Below are 11190 nucleotides of genomic sequence, written 5' to 3' on the forward strand. Positions count from 1 at the left end.
GTCTGCTGGAAATCTGCGCACGTTTTGGCCGGGTTATTATGCGCGCCTTGGTTGGCTTGTTGCGGGGGGCAGCCCTTGAAGACCGAAAAAGATGCGGCGATACGGCGCGGTCGAAGAAGCAGTGGGGCTTCTCCTCCATCTTGGCTCGCCTCCACTGCAGTTGGTGAGTTTCACAAGAAATCTTCTGCTCCCCCGCCCGCATCTGGTATCTCGTATCCCCACCTCCGGCAAGCTGTCAGCCACTTGGCAGCGTGTTTGTTAACATATAGTATTTTGAAGGCGTGGGAGCCGCAATGCAGTCGGGGTTCAGGCCAAGACCCAGACTGTTTAGGCCAAGAGGAAAGAGAAGCCGAAGGGAGGGGGAGGGAGGCCCGAAGAGGAAAACGTTTTAAAGTTTTTGCCTTTGTCTGCGGCAAACGCCATTTTTCCCCTTGACTTCGTTTGGTCTCGGCCAGAGAACCTCCGACTCTGACTCCGACTCCGACTCTAGTTTTCTAAGCCTGGCCGACTGGCTGGCTGGCCATGTTATTTGTCAATGCATGACAATTTTATTGGCTTATTTCTGTGGCCCTGTTGCTGCTCTGGCCGCTCTTGCCACTCCTCGGCCCTTCCTGCGGCTGTGATGGACGTTTTGCGGTCTGCAGACACTTTAATTTGGGCATGGCCCGGCCAATCCGCCATCCTGCGTGCACAGTCCTAGGGTCTCGGCTTGGGTCTTGGATTTGGGTTCAGGCACGAAGTAAATCACATCACGACAAAGCCCAAGCGATCCAATCGCATCCAATGCGATCCGATCTGCCGCAGTTCCATTTCCATCCGAGCAATCGAACCCGCTTTGCATCGGCTAATTACGAACTTTGATTTGTGTTGCCGATATTTTCTATTTTCTATTTTCGGCGATTTGGCGTTAAGCGGCGAATCATGATCCGATGGGTGTTGGAAAACTCAACTCAACGGATATCGCCAAAGAGAAACCTTAACCCGCTGAATGGTTTCTTTGGGGCACTTCGATTGCTTATACTTCTACTGATCAACGCACCCATTCTTATGTCATTGCAAGTGGCTAAATGCCTTTCTTTTCCCCTTCAAAGCAATAAAGTTCTAAGGAAAGGTTGCTAGCGTTGGGATGGTTACTTAGTCCTCTCATTGTTTAAGGTCAAAGAGAACTGTACTATTAGGAAAGATACTTCTGTTGCTTGCCTGGTTTAGAGGGTTAAGCTCTGCAGAGCTTCGACAGCCGCAATCGCTAAAGGAAAGAAATCACACGGAATCGTGCCAGGTTTTCCGCCGCCCCCCAGTCCACCCGCTTTTCCGAGGAACTCCCCCTACTTTATTTTTCACTTTCGGTTAGCTAACTAAGGCCAGAATTCTTCGGCCCGGTTGGTTGCTTGGCGGTCTCGTTTCCTTCTATCCCCCATAGTGGCCACATCCACATCGACATTCACAGCCACTGCCCTGAGGTTGCAATTCAATTTGCCTTTGTGGAAGTTGCCGTCGCCTTCGCCGTCGCCGTTGCCGTTGCCGTCGCCATTTGCCGTTGATTCTCGTGGCATGTATTTTGCATATTGACGCGCGGCATTTTGTAAGGCAACATTTCACATTGCAATTGGCATTCGACAGGCCAGAGTCGCAGCCACGTTCGTGCCAAGATAACCAACTGCCACATAGCACACCACATGGGGCTCCTTTGGCAATGCAGAGGCAACAACAAAAACAAAAGCAAAAAATAGCTCACGACATCTCGACAAGCCGCAGCTCATGAGTCATGTGAATGCAAAGTCCCGCCACGAACACGACCAAGTCAGTCCGCAAATCAACGCCGACACTCGCCCGATAAAAGCCATCGTACACTACGTGTATCTGGATATATATATACAGATATATAGATGTATATGGTCTTAGTGCACTCGAAAGGCATCGAACAATAGCAATAACAATAACAATAACCGCTTCTGACATTTTTATTGAGTGTCTGTTTGATGAGTTGCTCGCCACGACAGGTTTCGGTTTCAGACTCGGTTTCGATTCTAGACTTAATTCCTAGATGACTGAGCCCCCAGCAGAGCGTGTTGGAGCAATCAAAAGCCACATCGACATCCAAGGAATGACAGATCCCGGGGCGTCTTTGGTTCATTACACATGTCATAATCAGGGATAGTCACTTGTTACTCAAATGCTAAGTTATTGCAAAGCCCCTACTTGCCACGTCACTACATTTAATGTTAGGCCTAAGACATGCTGTGCTGCCTTTGCACTAACTTAGCCATGCACTTAGAACCTACTAATTACAGTTTATGCCATTGATATGTGGAGGAGTTTAAGGGGTAATTAGTTTCTAAATCGAATGAACTTCTTTAGCTTGACAAGTCTTGTTGGAAATCAGCATGGGATGCATGCCATACTGGAACGAGGCCCACCTACAACTGCCGTGCTTTGGGCCAACTGACGATCTACTTACCCTGATGGGAGTATTTTATCAGCGCACGGAGAGGGGGGGCAGTCCGCGATTCCTTCGAATCAATAACCATTCATCATGTGGGCCGCGCCGGGATCCGGAGCCGCAAGATCGGGATGCAGAACGCTGCAAATTTCTTCATCGGTCTGGAGCGGACCTCCTCCTCGGCCCAACCCTTTTGGGTGCCTCGATCGCCTCGTGGTATTCCGCGGATACGTTTTTGATAGGACTTTTGATTTATTACAAATTGAAGTTGATTTTAATCGAGTGTTTGCCAAAGTCCGCACGCTCCACGTCCTCCGATCCGATCCGAGTGGACGCGGTGCCTGGACTGGGGCTGATTGATGAGTCGAGCAGCTGTCGAGCGCGTTTGAAATTTATGACAAAATATATGAGCCGCACTTTATCAGCTCGCGGTGATGGTGATCGCGGCACGCTGCGAATATTAATTGGAGCGGAATGGTCCGTAGGAAAGTGTTTTCCATTTAAATTGAATCTGGAATCTGGAGCTGGAGCTGAGCTGGATGGGATGCCTTCCTTCGAGGGCATTGCATTATTTTATTATAATGTGATTATTTATGCTCCGGCCGAGACTGATGTTTGACACCCCGACGATCGCTGTGGTCGCATGCAACGAATTGATTTCAAAATTACAGTAATTTTCACAATTTTCTAATTATTTAATCGATTATTGATTTTTGATGTGCGCTAAGTGGCTCACTTAGTGCGTGAGAAATTGATGCGCGGAATCATTTGGTTGCGCCTCGCCCGATCTCCACGAGGTGTTGATTTGCGAAGCTCCAGGTGGGCATCGGGAATGAATGGACCACTCTCAGAGTGGATGGTGCTGATGGTGTAGGTGTAGCAAATGGAATGCGAAGAGGTCACCGCAAGGTAATGACTCAATTAGGCCTGATGGAAAGAAGCAGGGAAAGAAAGAGTATCCAAGCCCACGCAAGAGCCGAGAGAGAGTCTCTGCTCCGGAGATTCCCCTGATTCATCCATCAGATATTCCCCTCTCCGGCTAGGCCTACGAAAATTGATGGCAATTGCGAGGAAAGTGAAATCCGAATCAAATTTGGCGCCAAGTGCCAATTGAGGTGGTCCGGCGACCAGGCCAAAAGCAATTTGAATGTCTCTCCCCTTCGCCGCCGCGCTCTATTGGTGTTACAAATTTTCGGCTGAGGCCGAAACGGAGGACTCGTTCCTGTCGTGCGTCCAGTTGGAGCTCCTCCATTCTCCTCCTCCGAACCGCTTAAGATCGAATAAGATATAATGATAATGCTCTGAGGACGATGACGATCGTAATGAGCTGCAATTGTTGCGCTTGGAGTGTGCCATTCTCCTCCTTGCCGCAGCTCCTCCCTGGAACTTCCACTTCCACTTCGCGTTCGAGTTCGAGTTCGACCTGCGACTCTGATTACACTTAAGTGGAGTGGCCAATGTGATTTGGATTCTGGCCGGGTTTCTTGCTCTGGTCCGCAAAGTGGACTGCGGGGTGCGGGTTGTGGGCTGTGGGCTGCGGTCGTGGTTTGGGGCCCGCCGCAGTGGCTGATCTTGAAGATCACTTTACGGTGTTCAGGTTTCTGGTTGGCGTCGATTTGAGGCAATCATTTCATGGTTAGCTCTGCCATACGCATCCCGGGCCCACAAGACCAAAGCCAGAGCCGAGCCATGAAATTGCTGAAATTATTGCGGTACAAACTGTCACAGCGGAGCCATCAGCGAATCGAATCCAATCGGTTCTTCGACTCATTAGAATGTCAACGAAATTTCGCTGACGACGATTTGGTAAATTGCCTTGACTTGGTTCGGATTGCCGGCTTTATGCATATGCATATGGATTCGAGTCGGACGTTGGACATCGGTGGCTATAATTACTCTGGCCATACTTGGATTCGGACGACTGCTGGACAGGTGTCCCCGCTCTGCGGGATGTGAATAATTCAGGCCGCTTGACATCGAATTGGCAGGGATCTGCGGCCTGGTGCTGCATTTCCCGGGGCGCCGCAGTGCGTAGTCCATTCGGATTCGAATTCAATTTGCTTAAATTATTAAAACAATTGTGTGTGCCCACCCTCTCCCCTCCTTGCACTCATCCCATACTCCCAACTCCCTCGGCCTATGGCAGCCCCTTGAAGGATTTCATAATACGGCGAAGTCATAAACTTGTTCAAATATTGACGCCCAATTATGGCAATTTGCATTGTCCAGTCCCGCATTGCTTATGGATAATTTTCATAATAAAAGTCATGTGCACCGTGCCTTGCTTCCCCACCGCTTCTGGGAAATACCAGGTATTGCCTTCTGTTCTGTTCTAGGAAGTGCCTTCGTCTGATATTCAATTCCGTTTCAAAGTCTCGCCGATATTATTAGCTTGAAAGGTTTTGGCCGTAAAATATAATGGCCAAAATTGGTGAAAAAGCGGAGGAAGCCATGAGTCATGACTTTGAAAATGACACAAATTTCAGATGGAAAATTACCGTCGTGAATTTCCATTAAAAAGAAGTGTTTCATCCTATTAAAAACTCACACTGTTCCTGAAATGCTTAGAAGAAATACAAGTTTTATGATTCTAATAAGGAATAATATAATTATTGTAGTCCTTATCTTTAGATTTCTATATTCTTTGAACTGGGTTTTCAGGCTGCCTTACAATTCAAAGTTGGCGCCAATGCTTGCACCGCTTGCACAATGTCCTGCGGTAAGCAGTAAATAAGCAGTTTACAAGCAGTATAAGCAGTGTAACGGTTGGAAACGGGTATCACGCACTTTCAAGCAGTAATTCAAATTAGATAATTCCTTTTTTTTATATATTTATAAAATATATGTAAAATTATAAATATTCGTAAGGTATAGGCAAACACTTCCCTATAGTGCCTGTATTATTCGTAGGAATGAGAGCACTTCCATCACCCGTCGACTGGCCAACTTGCGACACTTTCCGTGGCTAATACATTAATTATGCGCTTTAATGGGTTTCGGCGTGCGAACAAATTAGCTGCCCAGTCAGTCGGCCACCTGGAGGAGCGGAGAAGACAGTCGGGTTTGGTCAGGTGTTGGTAAAAACAGAGTCATTAGCCGCCGCTCTGGGCGGGATGGGGCTGCTGCGCCGGCATGCAATCCCAGTTCTTTCAGCCGCCGAACTATGTGACATTTTTCAAATGCTGTCGCCGGAGGAACAAAGAAGGAGTACGGTTACAGCTGGCCTAGTGCGTTCCTCCGCTTCCTCGCTGCAAGAAACGTGCCTCAATGCCGACGCATCAGCGTTGGAGTCAATTGCATCGCCAGTCGAAGTTGCCACTACACTCATGAAAACACGTAATAACTAGTTAGTTATAAACTCTGCCTAAAATATCTAATTTTGAACATATTAAGTTTACTTTAAATATAGAACTGCGTGCTGAAAACAAGTACCTACTGAAAATACTAAACTAGATTAATCATAGAAGATTACATGATAAGTTTTTATGAGTGATGGCAGATAGCAACTAGCAGCAGCGATTCGGCACTGGGCCGTCAATGGTGTCACAATGCCGGCTGAAAGCCAATCCGCGTCCCAGCGATGGGATGATCGGCCGTGTTCTGGCGGCTCCACCGCATGTACTCACGCCTGTCGAAAGCTATTTAGCCAGCATTCATTCAAAGCTCTGGCCTCCAGCTGGATCCTCCAGTCATTCACGGGACTGGTCTGCAACCAGTTCGCATCTTCTCCAGCTGCCGCTCAACTTCAAATCCCAATCAAACGTCGCTGCCGAGGGGAATGGTGAGAATTTCCTTTGTGGCCGGCGGACGGCGTTTTGTTAACAACAAACAAGTGGAATGCAAACTTTCAGTTGCAGCGACGGAAAACAGAAACCAGAAAAAAGAAAACAGAAAACAACAGGAGGGAAAAAATAAAATAATTTCGGGCCAGTCGGGCTAGCCAGTAACCACGTTGACATCTCATCTCTGGACCTGGCGGCGTCACTTCAAAGCCGCGAATGCGAATGCGAACGCGGACGATTCTCGCTGGCGTTTCTCAGTGCCGCGGCACGATAAGAATTTCTCGTGCCTCCGAGGTTTGTTAGCGGTTCCTCAGTTGCCCAGTTGCCAAGTTCCCAGTTCCCAGTTCCCGGTTCCTGGCCAGTTATTCGGCCTGACGAACTGCTGACCAAGCGGCCAAGAGATTTTCCTCGCAGTTTATTAACCTTTTCGGAGACAAGTATCGATAGGGCCATCACATTGAGGGCTCGCTCTAGGGTCCACTGCCTATCGGCCAACTGCATCTGGGCTCGGGGCTCTGACCGAGTTCCACTCGCCTCGTTCCGTTTTATCTTTTTCGGCCTCCGCAATTAGACACAATGGCTGCGCTTAGCCAGTAAGCCCGCTCTCCTATCGCGGCGGATATATTTAGGAGCTATTTGAATATTATTAGCGGCGGATAATTATAGACACGCACTCCCACACACACACACTCGCAGTGGGTCAGGCGATGCGAAACGCCAAGTGCACGCAGGCAGCAGGCGGCAGATGAGAGGAAGAGGAAAGAGGAAGGAGGAGGATCAGGAGGCACAGGAGGAGAGACAATGACATAGAAATGGGTCGATCCTTCGCACTGGACCTTTGTTTGCTTGCCGCCAGGCACAGTGGTCAAAAGTTAGATAAAATCTACTCAGAACTGGAAGATTTTCGGTCGAGGCGAGATGCCTACTTTAGATTGCATGGGATTGCACTTTGCAAATTGTCCCAGTGAAGGATCGCTTGATTGGACAAGAAGGAGGAGGCTCCTTAATCAAACATTTAAGCCTGTTTTGCTGTTAAGAAGACTGTTTAACTACGCAAAGTCTTAATCCTAGAAATAATTCTTAAATTCTTTAAGGTTAGCAACAACTTGTGTTGCAAGTTAATAAAGTTGATTTCCTCAGGTTCCTTACGATTGCTGCAAAGGTGTTCGGTAGAAGAAACCCCTCGATTTCCACGACCCGGTGCCACTGTGTCCTGCTGCTGCGGAGTTCTCTGCCTCCGAATATTTTGTTTTCCGTTTTTAGGTCTATGGAAACCTACACTCACGCAGGTAATTATAATAATTATCTGGACGGATGCATGAATGAGCAGGGAAGGGAAGGGGCGGGGGCAGTCCTGCGGCCTCTGTCCTTGCGGTACAGGTCGTCCATCTTGGGCCTAGGCGTCCAGCCGGCCTTTGAGGGCGTGGCCGAGTGCAGCAACTACAACTACAACTACAAAGGGGCAGCCAAATGTGACTTCGCAACTGACACTAATTACACGGAGGCGGCGGCGACGTCGGTGGCAGCCGAATTCCTGCTCATCGGCTCATCCTGGCGCGCATCCTCGTCCTTGTCCGCTCATCCGGTAGGAGGCAACCTGTGCCGCCAACTAATTGCACCTCCGCCCCCAGGACACTGCGAGAGAGCTGTGCGGGCAGCCTTTAAAGTCGCGCCGTTGGACCAAAGGACTAGCGGACTAACTTCAAAATCAGCCAGGACTCATCCTGCCTCGCTGCGCACGTGCTGCAGATTACACGTTTCAATGACTTTCGGCGGCAGCGGAATAAAAGGAATTACAAATGTCTTGCCAAGGCACCACACCCACCCCTCGGGCCGCCTAGGAACTCAACTCAACTTCAAATGCCCGACTGCTGTTTCAATTTGTTGCCCATTGTTGGTAGTTGGTCGCTTAATTAAGTTGACGCCGCAATCAAATCAAATAAAAATCAAAATCGCACGCATATGGCATTCGCCGCGGGAGCGAGGAGAGCGGCGATAGGCCACCCCAGGAGCAGGACCGCGGCCACTCGAGCGAGCGGGATGGCAGGAGTCGCCCAAGGACCTTCAGCATATGCTCCTGCTGATTCCCCTTTCGACCGACGATGCTGCTCTTGTGTCCCTGCAATCAACAATTGCTCGTCAGTGGAAACGAGGCGATGGCTGGAGAGTGGGTTAGGGTGGGGTGGGCGGACGCGTGTGGTCCGCTAATTCGCTTTAAAGCTTTTCAGGGTCGCTGGCTGGCTGTCGCCGCGATAAAGCGTCTTTGTTGGCACACACAGCGTCCTCAATGACATCGTTAAGTAATCCATTCAACTGATCGCTCACTCGCTCTTCGTGCGAGCTGTGTTTTCGCCATAACGACAACATTGTTCGTGGCAGAAGGACTCCAGATAGATGTATCATTTCCATCTGTGGGGAAGTATTATCATTGTTATCAGAGACATAATCTGTAATCACATGGTAGAGGGTGAACTTAGCTCGTTTTCCAATCAATATTTGTATGTTTTTTCAGCAGGAACATTAATTAAGAACAATTCTGCGTGTGTTGAGATGTCGCATTTCTGACTGGGTGGTATTTTTAGATTTACTTTAATATTTACAAGGAGAATGCAGCTCGAGAATAGCAATTAGTTTGTAATAATACAGTTCATCGAAGCCCTAGTTAGGGGTTATTATAATTAATAATTTAATGTTTATCATAAGAAAGTTGAGTAACAAACAGCCGTAATTTAATATTAAATATTCCCATAAAATCTGTTTTTATATTTTAGAACATCGCACAAAGCACTTGCTATTGGTCCGATTCCTCCCAACCCCTAATCCTTATTAAAGGCTATGTTCCCCAGTACCTGCCATCCAGTCCAGCCATCTGCAGACACCTTCCGAAATACGATCCCTAATCATCGCATTTGGTCCGGCGTAATAACCAAGTTTACAAATTAGAGAGTCCAGTGGGCTGTCCACTTCAAATCAAACATGGAAATGGTAAAAATATTGGACATGCCGTTCGGGCCAGGACCCACACACACGCATACACAGGCACAAGATACCGGCTCCACCTACAAGCCAAATGCTAATTTGAGTGCTCCACATTTTCCGAGGGGGGCCGCGGCGGGGGAGCCGAAATTTGGATTTGTAATTGGAATCAACGGACGGGTGATTGGATGATGGACAGGAACAGGACCAGCTCCGAAAGGGTTCGCCTGGTTTCGGGTGGCAGAGGACCGGGCCTATAAGTAGGCTAGCATTGCCATTGATTTTAAAGGATCTCCGAATCACCCGAATCCATGCAAATTGGGTGGGTGGCTGGATGGGCTGAGGACTGCTGAAAGGGAGGAGCTGATGGAATCGGACAAACGGATGCGTAATGTCGCCACTGTAAATGAATGAGTCGAACTCGAGGGCATGTGTGTGTGTGGTGCGTGCATTGAATGTGGCTTGTTTTACACTCGAACGCATTTGAATACGTTGCTAATGGGATTTTGATGATGACAATGTTGCCGGTCTACTGTCCCTCCCCGCCTCCGAGGAGGTCTGACTTCTGTGCTCTGCTCTCTGTCGAAATGTCGCTTCGAAAAAGGATTCCCATCCGTTGGGCTCCGTGGAGAAACTTTAACCGCACTGGAGCTGGAGTGCCTCAACTTGTTCTTAAACAGTTTGAATGGCCGGCCAGAGGAGAGCAGCATTATGTCGCTCTAATGCGTACAAGTACATAATGGCAAGTACACACACAGTACACAGTGTACAGTACACAGCCGGAGGAAGGTCCTCCCGGACCTGCCCATCCAATTACCACCCCGCAACATGGCTTTCGAGCCCGGGCCGGATGACGACAGCAGTCCAACAACACGGCCACGTCAAGCAGCGGCAACATAATGTGCCATTCACTTCCGTTCCGGCGGAGGTCCCCAAAGAACGGCAAAAGATTCAGCACTCCCTCCCCCCTGCGAAAGGTCCTTTTTGTCAGGACACCTACACAAGCGCAGAGACAGCCGGACTACATGAGCAAACGCCTGTTCCTGTCACCGCTCCCTCTCCTGCTCCCGGAAAACCGCTCCTGCTCCTGCACTCCTACTGCTTCCACCGCTGACACATTTGCGGTTACGTTTTCAAGCCATTGCGCGCCATTGCCACACGGATACACACGCACACCGGCGCAGGAATTACAACAGCCACCCTCTTACCCTCTTACCCTCGTGACCCCTGACCCACCACTCTCACTCCCACTCCGCTGTTTACTTTTTACAGGTTGCGGCTGCGGTCGCTCGCTGCGCGGTGGTTGGTTTCCCTTCAAGGGTTAGCCTGTACTGTGAACACCCTCCCGCACCGCGTTTTCGGCTTTCCATGTTTTAGTTTGCCTTTTGCCAATGTAAGTTGGACAATTTGGGCGTGTCGTTCAAATACCGCAGGCCGTGGGTGGCCCAACTCCGGTCCCACTGCCATTCCGAATCCCGGTTCCAGACCGACTTCTCACGCAAGCCCAAAAGATCCCAAAACTCAGGGGATACGACAGCAGTGCTGGCCGAGTTAGGGGTCGATAGCTGGGACGAGCAACTTAACGGGGCTGAAAGTGCTTACAAATCAGAAATTGGGAAATCTTACTTGGTATGGAAAAACAATATTTTATTCAATTTCAGTTTAAATGACGTTAATACTGATATACTGACTTTCTTAAAAGTGTTCGCAAAATGTCACTCTGTGTTTCCATTCTTTAAAACCAATTTGTATCTTTAAATCAACTAAGTTAGAATGTTTTCAATAAGGTTTTGATAAGTTTATCGTATCAGTTAGGAAACTGAAGCATAGTGAGGAAACGGAAGTCATTCCTGTAAAGATTTCTCCAAAACGGCTTTATTACAGCCAAGCTGCCACCTCCGACAGAACTCCAGACGTTTGCATAGTCCTTTGCTGAGTTGCACGAGTGTCCTTTGGCCGGGACAACTTTATTGGGCCGCCAACGCCGCCCCA

This window comes from Drosophila eugracilis, unplaced genomic scaffold, assembly GCF_018153835.1.
Source record: "Drosophila eugracilis isolate 14026-0451.02 unplaced genomic scaffold, ASM1815383v1 contig_1765, whole genome shotgun sequence".
NCBI lineage: Eukaryota > Metazoa > Arthropoda > Insecta > Diptera > Drosophilidae > Drosophila > Drosophila eugracilis.